A 16,579-nucleotide genomic window follows, 5' to 3' on the forward strand; every position below is an offset into this window, starting at 1 on the left:
TTCGTTAGACCTAGCGTATCTCCCTTAGGTGCTTCAGTACTCTTTATTAAGAAGAAGGATGGTAGTCTAAGGTTGTGCGTAGACTACCGAGAGCTGAATAAGGTAACGGTAAAGAATAAGTATCCCACACTGCAGATCAATAGTTTGCTATACCAGCTTGTTGGAGCTACGATACTCTCCAATATCGATTTACATTAGGATACCACCAGCTGAGGATAGAGGTTGAGGACGTTCTAAAGACTTCTTTTAGGACCCGTTACAGACACTATGAGTTCTTAGTGATGCTATTGGTTAACAAATGCCCCTGCTACTTTCATCCATTATATGAACTAGATTTTTGCCTGTACTTGGGTTAGTTTGTCATAGTCTTTATTGACGATATCCTTGTGTACTCTGAATCTCGAGAGGAACATGAGCAGTAGTTAAGGACTATTTTGAGTACACTAAAAGAGAAACTGTAACATCCCAATTTTTTTTCCTAGTGTTTAGTTAAGTTTAGAAGGAGTTTAATGCTTGATAAATGAGTTTTATTCTCTATTTATTTAAGAAAAGAGAATTATTGAAAATAAGATTTATAAAATATGTATATGGAAATTTCTGAATAATAATAATAATAAAACGGATTAAACAAAAAAAAATGGGAAAAAAATGGGGTACCAAACTATAATTTTGTCCCATTTTAATATGGGGTCTTTAACTGGAATTTATGCCAAAATATTATTTTAACCGTTGGGGAGGCCAGAGAGAGAGAAACATTTCGACGTCTTTCTTTTTTCACCTTCTCCGGCGCCTTCTCTCATTTTTCCAGTAGGGTTTCAACTTTGCAGATCATTTTGGTAAGCCAAATGACTTCTTTTCATTAAACTCTCTTCATGAAAGTTTTTCCACTCATCTAAATCTATCTAATGATAGTAGTTTTATACTGTTTAGAGATAATTTTTGGGTTTAGGGTTTGAAGCAAGTGTTGAGTTTTGATGATAGGTAAGCATAATATTGTGAGCTATTTTAGTAGATCATTTCTATCAGTTTAGTTTTATTTATTGACTGACCTAATATTTTTAAATGAATTATTTTAGTTAAACAGATATTTATTTATGAAAAATATGATATTTATACCATGAAACTGTTGATTAAATTATTTACTTAGATGCATTTGATGTATAGTGATTTTCTAATGGTTGGTTTTTGAGATTTAAAGTTAAAATAGGATTTTTGAATTTTAAATATGATAATTTCAGATTTAAAATTTTGAGAAAAATCTGTATTAAAGTAAATACTTTGAAAGGTTTAAATGAAAATTTTGGATTGTGAGGATATATAAATTTTGTGCTAAAAGACTTAATTATAGGTTATGAGAGGTTTGGGTTTAGCATAGAATTAGAAACTTTAACTTATATATATATATGTTTTAGTTTAAGTAATTAATTAAATAGCTGTGTATTGATATGTAAATGTATTGGTTGTGTAGATTAAATTATTGGGCTATTGGTATGAGCACGGGGTTAACCTTGTGGTAATACTTGTTCTAGACAAGAGGTAACCACTTTCTACTTATTATTCATGCTCGTAGGTTGTTTGTGATTAATTTTGAATTACAAGGAATTTATGAAATATTATTGAATTATGATGTGAGCTATGAAAGTATGTTGTTATTGAAATTGTCTTGTGAGACTTTTGTTGCAAAAGATATATGTTTACTATTATGATGATCTCAAGTATTATGAGTTAATTGAAAAATGGAAAATCCCAATTGATTTTTACATGTGATGATTGTTTATGAATGCAATATTTTGAGTGTTGATATATGAGGGGTGGCGGATGTTGATGATGGGTACTATAACAAAGAGGATATAAGGGGGTGAATTATGTACATTTGAGGATATAAGGTGGTAGGGCCATCAGGTGTACACTGATTGGTCCTTTGGCCCAATTATTCATTATAGGGCATTGACACCCTACTAGTAGACTAGAGGGGGAACCCATGGTCCGGTCTTGTGCTCTGTGGATTTTGGCCGGTCCATATCACTTGATCGGTGAGCTTGTCTAATTACCAGTCACATGGATGAGGATTTAGCCCATGGGTTTAGTCAGAGGATATAAGGTGGGTGGATATAAGGGAGGTGAGAAGAATATTGATTGTACTTTTTATATGCTTTGACAATATGAAATTTGTTGGAATACTATGAATTTGCAATTGTCTCACTTGACACGTCACGAGCACTTACTTGTATGCTTGATAAGTAGGATTGTTGGTTACTGAGACTTTTGTCTCACCCCGTTGATTTAACACTTTTCCAGGTGATAGTTCCCGTTCGGGTCAGTCAGGGAAGGCTCCGGAAGCTTGAGCTGCTATTGCAAAATTGTAGCGCTTCCACTCTTTTGATTGTGTTGGATAGATGTATATTGCCATGATAGGGCCCATTCCACATACTCTGATATGTTTGAGATTGATTATTTTGACAGTGTACTTTTGAGAACTGTTACTGGACTGTATGCTGGTAGAAGGCCGGAGGCCTTTAGGCATTTGCATGTGATTTCTTTTGTTTGATATGAGTGGTGAATCCACAGTGATCTTTGACATGAAATGACTTTTGATTTGTTGAAAGTTATGAAAGGTACTATTTAGTAAAATCGTGTTATGGGCTTATGGTTGAAAATGATATTCTAGATTTATAATACCCAAAGCCCTATCCCATATATACCCATCGTGTTATGAATATTTTTTGCACGCAGTTAATTTAGAAAGTTCTTTTAACCATGATAGACATATTTATGGATTGGTTTAACTCTTTTTCTATCATGGTTAATCTCATATGATTTAGGATATTTATATAACCATGATAGTATTTCTAAATATTTTTACAAAGTTTCTTTTCTATCATGGTTAACTTTTTGATATTGATTACTTTATAAGTGTAGTAGTTTCGTTGTTACAAATTTGGTATCAGATTCTAAGATTCTGTGATCTGTCATGCATTGCATGTAGTGGCAATATACAATATTCACACACATCCTTCCCTATCTTATTTTCTTTGTTGTGTCTAAGTACTCACTTCCTATGGTGGGTTGGACCCTTAGGTGGGGAGGAGATGGTACGGACTCGATCACGGCAGACTGACCCTGGAGACAACCAACCTCCAAATCCACCTAACCAACCTCAACAAAACAATGAGGCTTTCTTGCAACGGATGACGGACTTACTGATGACAGCTATGGATGAGAGGTTGAAAAAGTTTGAGGAAGAGGTTCTGAAGAGACGGGAGGACGGGAAGCAGATTAATGAGAGCCCAAAAGAGAATGGACTTGAGGATCCAAGTGTGGGTAATTTAGAGAAGCGTGTCAACCTTACTGGAGGATCAAGGGAGGAGAGTTCAGCACAACGTGAGCAACGGCCCTATATTGATGAATCCATGAGGCAGGTCATGAAAGATGTGAGCAGACATAAACCACCCACATTCAATGGAAGCATGGATCCTTTGAAAGCTGAAGCTTGGATTGATAAGCTTGAGACGATTTTTAAGATTGTTCCTTGTACCACCTATGAGCAGGCACGAGTAGCCATTTTCTTATTAGAAGACCGTGCCAAGAGATGGTGGAAAAGTGCTGGTGGTCGTGATGATTTGGGCGTCACCTTTGAAGAGTTCAAGGAAAAATTTTTGGATCACTACTTTCCTATGGCCTTGCAACAGGAAAAGGAGACTGAGTTCTTTGCTCTTCGTCAGGACAATAAGCATGAGGATGATTTTATTGCTGAGTTTATTGATTTGTCCAAATATGTCACTTATTTGAAAAGTGAGGATAACCCTAAATGGATGGCCTCACAGTTGATAGAAAAGGCCAGGCCAGAGTTGAGGCAACAGTTAGCCTTACTTCCTTTCGAGAGTTTTGAGGATACATGCAACAAGCTGAGAGTGGCTGCACGAAGGGCTAGGGATACTGAGGAGGCCAGACGTCGGGACAATCAAGGCAGGTTTTCCAATTTTATGAAGCCGATTGGTGGAATTGGAAAGAAATCTGGTTATGGTTCTGGAAGCTCTAGCAAGAACAAAGGGCAGAACCAGAGGCGTCCAGATCAGAGGGTTCCACAGCAGAGGTCTCAGGCATTGAAGAGCCATGTTGGAGGGAGTCAAAACTCCCACAGAGAGTCAGCTTTATCTATGCCCAGTGTTAGAGGGCCTTGTTCGAGATGTGGGAGGAGTCATTCAGGGACATGTATAGAGTGCTTCCGATGCCACAGGTTAGGGCACATAGCTCGCTTTTGCCCAGAAGGCCAGCAACCACCTCAGAGCGGTCGTTCTACGATTCCAGGTCGAGTCTATGCTATGACACAGGAGGAGGCTGGTGCGTCTCCTAATATGATTCGAGGTACAGTTTCACTCCAAGGACATATTATTCCTGTTTTATTTGATTCTGGTGCTACACATTCTTTCATATCTATTGGATGTGCTAAGAAGTTTGATTTTCATGTAATTGACTTACCTTATAATTTGAGAGTTTCTACACCTGCTGGGGCTACAGTCATGACTTCTCAAGCATGCTTAAACATTGCCCTTCAATTTAAGAATCGTGATTCTGTAATTGATTTGATTTGTTTGCCGCTTAAAGGCATTGATGTGATTATTGGCATGGATTGGTTATCAGCTAATGATGCCATCCTTGATTGTAAGAGGAAACTTGTGACTTTTTCTCTTCATGCTATGTCTGTTGAGGCTATTATGAGTCCTATGTTGTTATCGGCTACTCAAGTGAACAAGTGTATTCGAAGAGGTTGCCAGACATATGCAGTGTTCTTCTCTACTAATGTGGATAAGGAAGTTAGTGTTGATCAGATTGAAGTGGTAAAAGAGTTCCCAGAGGTATTTCCAGAGGAGGTATCCGGGTTACCCCCAGAGAGAGAGGTTGAATTCTCCATTGATCTAGTACCTGGCACAGCTCCCATTTCAAAGGCACCCTATCGGATGTCTCCTTCAGAGCTGGCTGAGTTAAAGAAGCAGATAGAAGAACTACTTGAGAAAGGATTCATTCGACCCAGTGTTTCACCATGGGGTTCACCGGTACTGTTTGTGAGAAAGAAGGATAGTAGCTTGCGTTTGTGTATTGACTACCGTCAGTTGAATAAAGTAACTATCAAGAATAAGTATCCATTACCACGGATAGATGATCTCTTAGATCAGCTTGTTGGATCGTCTGTCTTCTCTAAGATTGACTTGAGATCAGGGTACCATCAGCTTAGGGTCAGAGCAGAGGATATTCCAAAGACTGCTTTTCGCACAAGATATGGTCACTATGAGTACTTGGTCATGCCTTTTGGTTTAACAAATGCCCCTGCCGTCTTCATGGATTATATGAATCGAATCTTTCGGCCTTATCTAGATCAGTTTATAGTGGTTTTCATCGACGACATCCTTATCTACTCAAAAAATGAGGAGGATCATCGAGGGCATCTTCGTATTGCATTGCAAATACTAAAAGACCACCAGTTGTATGCCAAGTTGTCTAAGTGTGAGTTTTGGCTTAAAGAAGTAAAATTTCTTGGTCATGTGGTGTCTGCGGAAGGAGTAGCTGTTGATCCTAGTAAAGTGGATGCTGTACTGAAGTGGGAATCCCCGAAGTCTGTGACGGAGGTGAGGAGTTTTGTCGGTTTAGCTGGTTACTACCGAAGATTTATTGAAGGATTCTCTCAAATTGCTATGCCATTGACTAAGTTGACTAAGAAGGATCAACCGTTCATTTGGAGTGATAAGTGTGAGGCAGCCTTCCAAGAGTTGAAGGCGAGATTAACCACTGCTCCAGTGCTTACTATCCCAGACCCTAATCGTCCATACACGTTATATACAGATGCTTCACTTAAGGGCTTGGGTTGTGTCCTGATGCAGGGAGGCAAAGTGGTAGCTTATGCATCAAGGCAATTGAGGCCCCATGAGGAGAATTACCCCACTCATGACTTAGAATTAGCTGCCGTTGTGTTTGCACTAAAGATATGGAGGCATTACTTATATGGGTCTCAGTTTGAAGTTTTCAGTGATCATAAGAGTTTGAAGTACTTGGTAGACCAGAAGGAATTGAATAACAGACAACGTAGGTGGATGGAATTCCTTAAAGATTATGACTTCGAACTTAAGTATCACCCGGGTAAAGCTAATGTGGTAGCTGATGCCTTGAGTAGGAAGACAGTGCATGTGTTCCATATGAGCTTGAAGGAGCACTACTGTTTGGAGGGTTTAAGGGATCTCCAGGTGGTGCCTGAGACAACAGCTTCCCTACAGTCAATTTTGGGTGATTATGAATTCTTTAGAGATTTAAAGGCAGCACAAATGGAAGACGCTCGACTATTGAGTATTCGAGAGGCATTGGAAAGTGGAGATGTTCCTAACTATGATGTTGGAGAAGAAGGGATTCTGAGGTACAAAAAGAGAATTTGTGTCCCTAATGATGATGAAATTAAGAAGACAATTTTGGAAGAGGCTCATCGGAGTAACTATTCGATGCACCCAGGGATAACAAAGATGTACAATGACTTGAAGAGAAACTATTGGTGGCCAAAGATGAAGAGAGATGTGACAGAATTTGTAATGAAGTGTTTGACTTGTCAAAGGGTCAAGATAGAGCACCAAAGGCCCCCAGGACTACTTCAAAATTTAGATATTCCTCAATGGAAGTGGGATAGCATTTCCATGGATTTCATCACTAGTTTGCCAAGGACCCCAGCTGGTTACGATGCAATTTGGGTGATTGTTGACAGATTGACTAAGTCAGCGCACTTCTTACCTATCAGAGCCACTTACTCTTTAGAGCGACTGACACAATTGTACATTGATGAGATAGTTCGACTTCATGGAGTACCGGAGTCAATCATATCTGATCGAGATCCGCGGTTTACATCAAACTTTTGGAGGTCATTGCAAAAAGCCATGGGCACTAAGTTGAAGTACAGTACTGCTTACCACCCCCAAACAGATGGACAAACCGAGAGGACGATTCAAACTCTCGAGGACATGCTGAGAGCTTGTGCTATTGAGTTCAAGGGTAGTTGGGACAGTCATTTGTCGCTAGCAGAATTTGCCTACAACAATAGCTACCACGCTAGCATTCAGATGGCTCCTTATGAAGCCTTATATGGGAGAAAGTGCCGATCTCCACTCTGTTGGACAGAATTGAGTGAGAGAACTATCATTGGTCCTGACTTAGTAGACATCACTACCAGAAAGATTGATCTGATTAAACAAAGGTTATTGACAGCTCAAAGCCGTCAGAAGAGTTATGCAGATCGTCGTCGGAGACCTTTGGAATTCGATGTAGGTGATCATGTGTTTTTGAAAGTTTCTCCACTCACGGGTATTGGAAGATCTATCAAAGCCAAAAAGTTGACACCCAGGTTCATAGGCCCATATGAGATCTTGGAGAGAATTGGACCTGTTGCCTACCGTGTTGCCTTGCCGCCACATTTGTCCAACATTCACGATGTGTTTCATGTGTCACAATTGAAGAAGTATCATCCAGATCCATCTCACATAATCGAGCCTGAAGAAGTTGAGTTACGTGAGAACTTGACTTATAAGGCAGAACCGGAGCGGATTTTGGATGTGAAGGACAAGCAATTACGGAATAAGACTATTCGGCTCGTAAAAGTCTTTTGGAAAGGAATGAGTCCCGGTGATGCTACTTGGGAAACCGAGGAGCGAATGCGGTGCGAGTACCCGTACTTGTTTTCTTGGTAGGTGTTTTTCTTGGTTGTTGTGTGTGTTTGTTTGAATTTTGGGGACAAAATTCCTTTTAGGTGGGGAGAGTTGTAACATCCCAATTTTTTTTCCTAGTGTTTAGTTAAGTTTAGAAGGAGTTTAATGCTTGATAAATGAGTTTTATTCTCTATTTATTTAAGAAAAGAGAATTATTGAAAATAAGATTTATAAAATATGTATATGGAAATTTTGAATAATAATAATAATAAAACGGATTAAAAAAAAAAAAAATGGGAAAAAAAAGGGGTACCAAACTATAATTTTGTCCCATTTTAATATGGGGTCTTTAACTGGAATTTATGCCAAAATATTATTTTAACCGTTGGGGGGGCCAGAGAGAGAAAACATTTCGACGTCTTTCTTTTTTCACCTTCTCCGGCGCCTTCTCTCATTTTTCCAGTAGGGTTTCAACTTTGCAGATCATTTGGTAAGCCAAATGACTTCTTTTCATTAAACTCTCTTCATGAAAGTTTTTCCACTCATCTAAATCTATCTAATGATAGTAGTTTTATACTGTTTAGAGATAATTTTTGGGTTTAGGGTTTGAAGCAAGTGTTGAGTTTTGATGATAGGTAAGCATAGTATTGTAGAGCTATTTTAGTAGATCATTTCTATCAGTTTAGTTTTATTTATTGACTGACCTAATATTTTTAAATGAATTATTTTAGTTAAACAGATATTTATTTATGAAAAATATGATATTTATACCATGAAACTGTTGATTAAATTATTTACTTAGATGCATTTGATGTATAGTGAATTTCTAATGGTTGGTTTTTGAGATTTAAAGTTAAAATAGGATTTTTGAATTTTAAATATGATAATTTCAGATTTAAAATTTTGAGAAAAATCTGTATTAAAGTAAATACTTTGAAAGGTTTAAATGAAAATTTTGGATTGTGAGGATATATAAATTTTGTGCTAAAAGACTTAATTATGGGTTATGAGAGGTTTGGGTTTAGCATAGAATTAGAAACTTTAACTTATATATATATGTTTTAGTTTAAGTAATTAATTAAATAGCTTGTGTATTGATATGTAAATGTATTGGTTGTGTAGATTAAATTATTGGGCTATTGGTATGAGCACGGGGTTAACCTTGTGGTAATACTTGTTCTAGACAAGAGGTAACCACTTTCTACTTATTATTCATGCTCGTAGGTTGTTTGTGATTAATTTTGAATTACAAGGAATTTATGAAATATTATTGAATTATGATGTGAGCTATGAAAGTATGTTGTTATTGAAATTGTCTTGTGAGACTTTTGTTGCAAAAGATATATGTTTACTATTATGATGATCTCAAGTATTATGAGTTAATTGAAAAATGGAAAATCCCAATTGATTTTTACATGTGATGATTGTTTATGAATGCAATATTTTGAGTGTTGATATATGAGGGGTGGCGGATGTTGATGATGGGTACTATAACAAAGAGGATATAAGGGGGTGAATTATGTACATTTGAGGATATAAGGTGGTAGGGCCATCAGGTGTACACTGATTGGTCCTTTGGCCCAATTATTCATTATAGGGCATTGACACCCTACTAGTAGACTAGAGGGGGAACCCATGGTCCGGTCTTGTGCTCTGTGGATTTTGGCCGGTCCATATCACTTGATCGGTGAGCTTGTCTAATTACCAGTCACATGGATGAGGATTTAGCCCATGGGTTTAGTCAGAGGATATAAGGTGGGTGGATATAAGGGAGGTGAGAAGAATATTGATTGTACTTTTTATATGCTTTGACAATATGAAATTTGTTGGAATACTATGAATTTGCAATTGTCTCACTTGACACGTCACGAGCACTTACTTGTATGCTTGATAAGTAGGATTGTTGGTTACTGAGACTTTTGTCTCACCCCGTTGATTTAACACTTTTCCAGGTGATAGTTCCCGTTCGGGTCAGTCAGGGAAGGCTTCGGAAGCTTGAGCTGCTATTGCAAAATTGTAGCGCTTCCACTCTTTTGATTGTGTTGGATAGATGTATATTGCCATGATAGGGCCCATTCCACATACTCTGATATGTTTGAGATTGATTATTTTGACAGTGTACTTTTGAGAACTGTTACTGGACTGTATGCTGGTAGAAGGCCGGAGGCCTTTAGGCATTTGCATGTGATTTCTTTTGTTTGATATGAGTGGTGAATCCACAATGATCTTGACATCAAATGACTTTTGATTGTGTTGAAAGTTATGAAAGGTACTATTTAGAAAATCGTGTTATGGGCTTATGGTTGAAAATGATATTCTAGATTCATAATACCCAAAGCCCTATCCATTATGAATATTTTTGCACGCAGTTAATTTAGAAAAGTTCTTTTAACCATGATAGACATATTTATGGATTGGTTTAACTCTTTTTCTATCATGGTTAATCTCATATGATTTAGGATGTTTATATAACCATGATAGTATTTCTAAATATTTTTACAAAGTTTCTTTTCTATCATGGTTAACTTTTTGATATTGATTAATTTATAAGTGTAGTAGTTTCGTTGTTACAGAAACAGCTCTATGCGAAACTTACTAAAGGTGAGTTTTGGTTAAATGAAGTTAGATTCCTAGGCCACGTAGTTAAGTAATAAGGTGTGGCCTTGGATCCCAATATAGTTGAAGCGGTATGCAACTGGGAACAGCCCAAGAAGGTAACAGAGATAAGAAGTTTCTTAGGGCTAGCAGGTTACTATAGGAGATGTATACATGACTTTTCTGGGTTTGCCTAACTGCTAACCAAGCTTACCAGGAAGAATTAACAGTTTGTGTGGGACAGTAAGTGTGAGGCGAGCTTTCAAGAGCTAAAGCAAAGGCTGACCTCCACTCCAGTACTAGTGATCCCTAATCTGACACTATTGTATATAGTATGCACAGATATAAGTAAATAGGGATTGGGATACGTATTGGTGTAGCAAGGCAGAGTTGTCAGCTATGCCTCATGACAGCTAAAGTGTCATAAGGAGAATTACCCTACACATGACCTAGAACTAGCAGCGATTGTTATGCCTTAATGATATAGAGGCATTATTTATACGGGGCAACCATAGAACTGCTCTGCGATTATAAGAGCCTCAAGTACTTGCAAGATTAGAAAGAGCTGAATATGAGATAGAGAAGAAGGATGGAGCTACTCAATGACTATGACTACTGGATCAATTATTATCTAGGAAAGGCTGGAGTGGCCAATGCCTTGAGCAGGAAGGTAGTTGACGAGAGCCTTTTTGTCGTTCGCCTTGGGGTTCTCAATCAAAAATAAATCCAAGCTATGCAGTATAGTGCAAACTCAAGTCGTTTCACTTTTGCAAGCCTTTATTAATTACCTAAGCTAGACTAAATGCCATGCAATGCAATGAAATGGGGTTTTGGGTTTTTAAGATTTAAATGAATGGTGCCTAAACTAAATGCAATGAAAACAAACCTAAGATACTATATTTTTGGTGTTTTAAGATAATAATGATGGAATGGAAATGAATGATAGGAAATCTCTTGAAAATGGTTTTGATGGCAATCATAGTTCACTTAAAATATTGGGAGTTTCACAAATCCATTAGGTTTTCTTAATAACAACCTCAATAACTCATTGAGTCCAAAGCTTACATCAATAAACTCATTAATAAAAACTTTGTTAAGCTTTCCTAATGTGTAATTTTGGAATGATCATGCAATTGGCTCAATGTAACACACAATCAACTCAGTATCAAAACATAACCATGCAAGATAGGAGAGAATCATGAGAGTTACAAGAAGCATATATGCAACTACATATATTTAAGCACAAAGTTCAACATCAATCAATCCAAATTACAAATGTTAATCATTAACCAATGATTACAGAATTAACCAAAGTGTCTAACTAAGACTTTACAACTCCTAGACCTAGGAAATCATAAACACATAGCTAGAAACTAAAGATTAAAACTAAAACTCCCCTTTGAAGCTTGGAAACTCATGCTACTCCACCATCTTCAAGAGTTGATAAACCCTAGCTCACCATAGCCTTGGAATCAGCTCCAACCAGAGTTAAATCTTCAGCCATAGCAGTTAGGAGATGAAGGAAATGAGGTGGGATGAAGAAAGAGTGTAGGAAATGGAAGGGGAAGAAGATGGAGATGGAGAGGCAAGAGGATGGGAGAATAGAGGTGTTGGAGATGATAAAATGGAGTGATAGGTCAAAAATAAGGTTTCTAAGGGCTTTTGGGGTCCATCTGGGTCGGATCATATGAGTAGAAGGTCCATTTTTGCGTTCTGGATCCGAATCTGTAGTTACTGATACGAGAGAGTTTGCTGCGGTGAACTATTCCAGAGAGGAAATGTAGTGAGATTTTGAGAGTTTGTTGCAATGAACTCAAAAGTTTGCCCCAGCGAACTATTCCAGAATAGCCACTGATGCACATCTTTAGACTTTTTGCCACAGCACAGTATTTTCTTGGAAACTCTCGTGTTATGTAATGCTTTAGTCTTCAATCTTGGCTCTAATTATTAAGTGTCCTACAATGAAAAGCAAGAATTTGAAGCATCAATTGTCCTAGAAATCAATTGAATACAATTAATAACTAATTATGACAATTTTACCCTAAAAAAGACACTAACTCAAAGTAAGGACTCTTAATCTAAATTAAGCACAATTATCATCAAAAGGAGCCAAAATCTATGATAAATACCCTTAAAATGATATGAAATAACATAGAACAATTGGGTTCAATCAAATCCCCCACACTTAAACCTTTGTACTCCTAGACAAAGCCAAAACAAAACCAAAGCAAGACAATAGCATTGATACAAATAGGAACCCCTATGAATTCAAAGTAAGAAAGCGGTAGTGCCATTAATCTAACTTTTCAAACAAGCAATTATAGTAACCTAAATTAATGAGAATGGATTAAAGTAAAGTACAGTTAATGCAATGGGAATGAACAAAAGAGAAAACACTCAAGATATAAACTATTTCACTCTACTCACCAGTTTGGGGTAATTCTCTCTCAAATCCACTTAATCAACCACTTTGCCATAAGTTTGTTAAAATCCTACCTCTCCACTTCTAATGCATGAATGCAATGATCAAGAGGAATTTTAAGGTTATGATAATGGAAAGGGCTAAATGAAATAAGATGAGGTGAAAAGGTATGAAATGATTAAGCACCAAGCATTTTAGAAAAGGTTTCCAACTAATATTTACTCTAATCTCTTAAAGCATAACTTTGTTCTTCAAACCACCAATGAACTGCCTTATTTCAAAATTTCATTCTATTGGTACCATTTTATTTTGATCTTTCTTTCTTTGGCTTTTCTCAAGCATTTTCTTCTATTTCTTTGCCTTTTTCTCTTTCTTTTCTCTCTCTGTTTTTTTTTTGGCAATTCCAAACCCAAGAAGACAAAGTTTAACACATCATGAATGTAATGGTAAAAATGTTGGAAACTTGAATGTATAATGCATCTCTTGGCACTTAAGAAAAGATGAAGGCTCAAATGGTTAGCAATGGATAAAATCATGTGGGTTTGTGTTTGGAATGTAAGGGTTTAGAAAAGAATGCCTCTATCATGCTCATCATATCCATGCAACTAAGTCTTGATTAAGAATTAGAACAAGTTATAGAAAGTGGAAGATATAAGTGGATGCAACTCACTATGAATGAAAATTAGGCTCAAAGAATCTTCCAACAAGGCTAAATCTCAAATGCTCATGTACAAAGATTAATTGTACTCCAGATTAATCACAATAGATTAATTCATCAATATAAAAGCAAGCTTGAAGAATTGTGACCAATGAAACTAAAACAATCAACTTTGAACAAATAGCAATTCTCATGAGTATCAATACAAGTTCAAAAGCATTTACCGAAGTCCAAAAATACACAAATTCAAGTGTAAGTTAATTGAAGCAAAAATTTTCAAAAATTTTGACTCAAAATCTTCAAATTGAGTTCAAAAATCAATCAAAATTTTGAGAATTTTTTTTAGAAAACCAGATTTTTCATTAAGCATAGAAAAACACAACACAATCAGTGAATATCAATCCCTCCCCCACACTTGAACTTTGCATTGTCCCCAATGCAAAACTCAAGTGCAATCCTAAACAAGAGAAACCAAAATCAAAAGGGAAGGAAGAGAAAAGAAAACAAACTACTGTTACTACTGGCTATGTCCCTCCCCTACACTTATCTCACAAGAGAGCTAAATAAATTAAAAGATAAAAGGTAAGGAAGGAAAGGGACAACCTTTAGAACGGAATCTCTTTAAGCTCTTATAGGAGAAGTTCTCATCCTGGATGAGAAACATGTATTTCTTCAGTGTGCTCACTTCTCCTTTATTGCTCTTCCTTGGTAGTGGTGGTTCCTGCAAAAGAAACATTGAACTAGCAGCAGTATCTAGTCCAAAAAGAGAGAATTGAATAGATCTAGAGTAGTATAAGGACATGCAAAGAGCAAGATCTTCCAAGTAAACATCACACCCAAGAAAGTCAATAACACTCCCATCAGTAGGAGTTCAATTTTTATTGAAAATTTTAAAACACTTAGGCTTATGTGAAGTGGAAGCTGAAGAATCCAACTGATAATTGTTGGAGTACAGTACATCACTATCACATTCACAAGAGGTAATATTTAAAGGGGGAGAAAAGAAAGAACAAAAAGATTTAGGCAAACTATTATTTACAATGCAAGATAAATCAGGAGGTAAATCACAAGATAAAACTTGTTGGAAAGACTTATTGATATTCATGATTTTATCAATTGAAAGTTTAAAGCCTTTCTCAACATTATTAGAAGCTACGAACTCATTGGAATTATCATGAATTTGATTCTTAAGGCAATGGTTAGGTTCACATTTTTCCACAGAATCATCTTCTAGGCAATTCACATCAACATCATGCTTTATATTTTCATCACTTTCAGTTCTAGAAGGTAATGCACACACTTTACCAAAGTTCTGCTTTTGCCACTTAACAAGTATATCATTTTTGTTATCAATGCAATCCATGCATATAGTGTGAGCATTGCAAGAACAAGATAAAGGTTCATTCAAATCAGAATCAGTTTCAGCATCTAATCTAGTACTAGAAAGAGAAGTATGTTCTTTACACAAAGAAGCAGTGACAGTGCAAGCAAGATCATCAACTAAATAACTATTATTAAAAGTGTTCAAGTGAGAATTTTCATTTTGAAACATATGAGGGGATTCGACTATGATTTCCTCATCCACGTCATCATCACTCATATCATCAATAACTTCAATAGGAATAGTAGTTACAGCACAAGGGTCAATCTTCTTAAGAAGAGGAGCAATACTACCTGATGTAGGGTACAAGTCCTTGTGAGTTTGTAGATGTTCTTGCTTCATCTGGGCCTCTTGTATGAGTAAATCTGGACACTTTGATTCATCCTTCCCCATCCCAGATTCAATTTGTGCTATATCACTCAAGAACTTTCCCAATGTACTTTGACATTCTTCTAACTCTTCCTCTGATTCCTTAGAAATTCCAGATATTTCTACCTCTTCAAGTAATCCATGGTAGTATGAATTCAAGCGGTCATAAGCTTCTCTTAAAAATCATATCTGGTCATTCTTAGGAATAGTGAGAAATGGGTCAGGTTCACTGAATTCATGTTCATAAGATTGGGGAAGGGGTTGGTATATGGATTGGGACAAGGGTTGGTTGTAGCATTCATTTGGTAGAGGAGGTAGTTCAAAGGAGGGATTAGGTAGTGAGAATGGTTCAAGGTGTGAAGTGGAACATGGATGGAATAACAGTGATGGTTCATGAAATGGTTGGTGAGATGAGGAAGGGTATTGGTGGTAGGGTTCATGTGATGGAATGTTTGGCTCATGATATGGATGATGTGAAGGAAAGTGTTCAAAGTGTGGATTGTATGGTGGAGGTGATAGGTCATAATGTTGTCCTAATGGTGGATGTTGGTTTGTGTATGAATGGAATGAAGAGGTATGGCAAGGAAAATGTGGAGGGTTATTCATCCAATCATTGCCATGGTTATGGTTTGGATAAGAGGTATCATGTCTTTGATGGGTCCCATCCTGTTCTTTATGATCCATGTGTGCCAAAAGAAGATCCAGTTCCTGTTGTATAGCATCAAGCCTTTGAGAAGAATTATCACCTATCAGAGTATTGTCACCTACAAAAGAGGAAGGGTGATCAGATGGACCTAAATTATTATTAAACCAGGCCATAAGAAAGCTAAACAATCATTTTCCAAAGAGTTTTTAAAAATTTTCTTTTAAATAAGGGACCCTTCACTGCGGCGAAAAGAAGGGTTTGTTGCGGCAAAGATGTCCAGAGAGGGAGAATGGAATTTAGTTCAACACGCTACGCCGCGGCGAAACACAAAGTTGGCCGCGGCGAAGGTGTCCCGAGAGGGATTCTTACTGAAATCTAGCAAGTTGGCCGCAGTGAAACAGAGAGTTGGCCACGGCGAAATGTCACAGACAATAAGAAAACCAGAACACAACAACAAAAACACAGAGAATGGAAACAAGAAGAAACTCAAAAATGCAATGAATGCTATGAAACTGTATGCAAAAATCAAAATCAAAATCAAAATCAGGATCTTTGTTTGTATATCTCAAAATTTTTATGCAATGCAAAATCTATTATGCACAGTGCAAAAATGTAACCTAAGTAGCTCACAAAACCCCAATCAACCAAAGTTGACAGTTAACTAGCCTAAGGAACCAACTTAATGGCTCCTCGGCAACGGCGCCATTTGACGAGAGCCTTTTTGTCGTTCACCTTGGGGTTCTCAATCAAAAATAAATCCAAGCTATGCAGTATAGTGCAAACTCAGGTCGTTTCACTTTTGCGAGCCTTTATTAATTACCTAAGCTAGACT

The 16,579-nt window shown here is 37.0% G+C and overlaps 1 long non-coding RNA gene across 1 annotated transcript; it reads left to right on the forward strand.

Annotated features, from left to right (window-relative positions):
- The first annotated feature begins 780 nt into the window (after positions 1-780).
- LOC114751496 (uncharacterized) lies at positions 781-2,483 on the forward strand. The gene is made up of 3 exons (XR_003740777.1): positions 781-836; positions 1,469-1,536; positions 2,299-2,483. It is a non-coding gene; the product is annotated as an uncharacterized LOC114751496 (long non-coding RNA).
- Positions 2,484-16,579: the final 14,096 nt, after the last annotated feature.

Source organism: Neltuma alba, unplaced genomic scaffold (assembly GCF_004799145.2).
Source record: "Neltuma alba isolate B1F8T4 unplaced genomic scaffold, ASM479914v2 tig00000051_pilon, whole genome shotgun sequence".
NCBI classification, from domain to species: Eukaryota; Viridiplantae; Streptophyta; class Magnoliopsida; order Fabales; family Fabaceae; genus Neltuma; species Neltuma alba.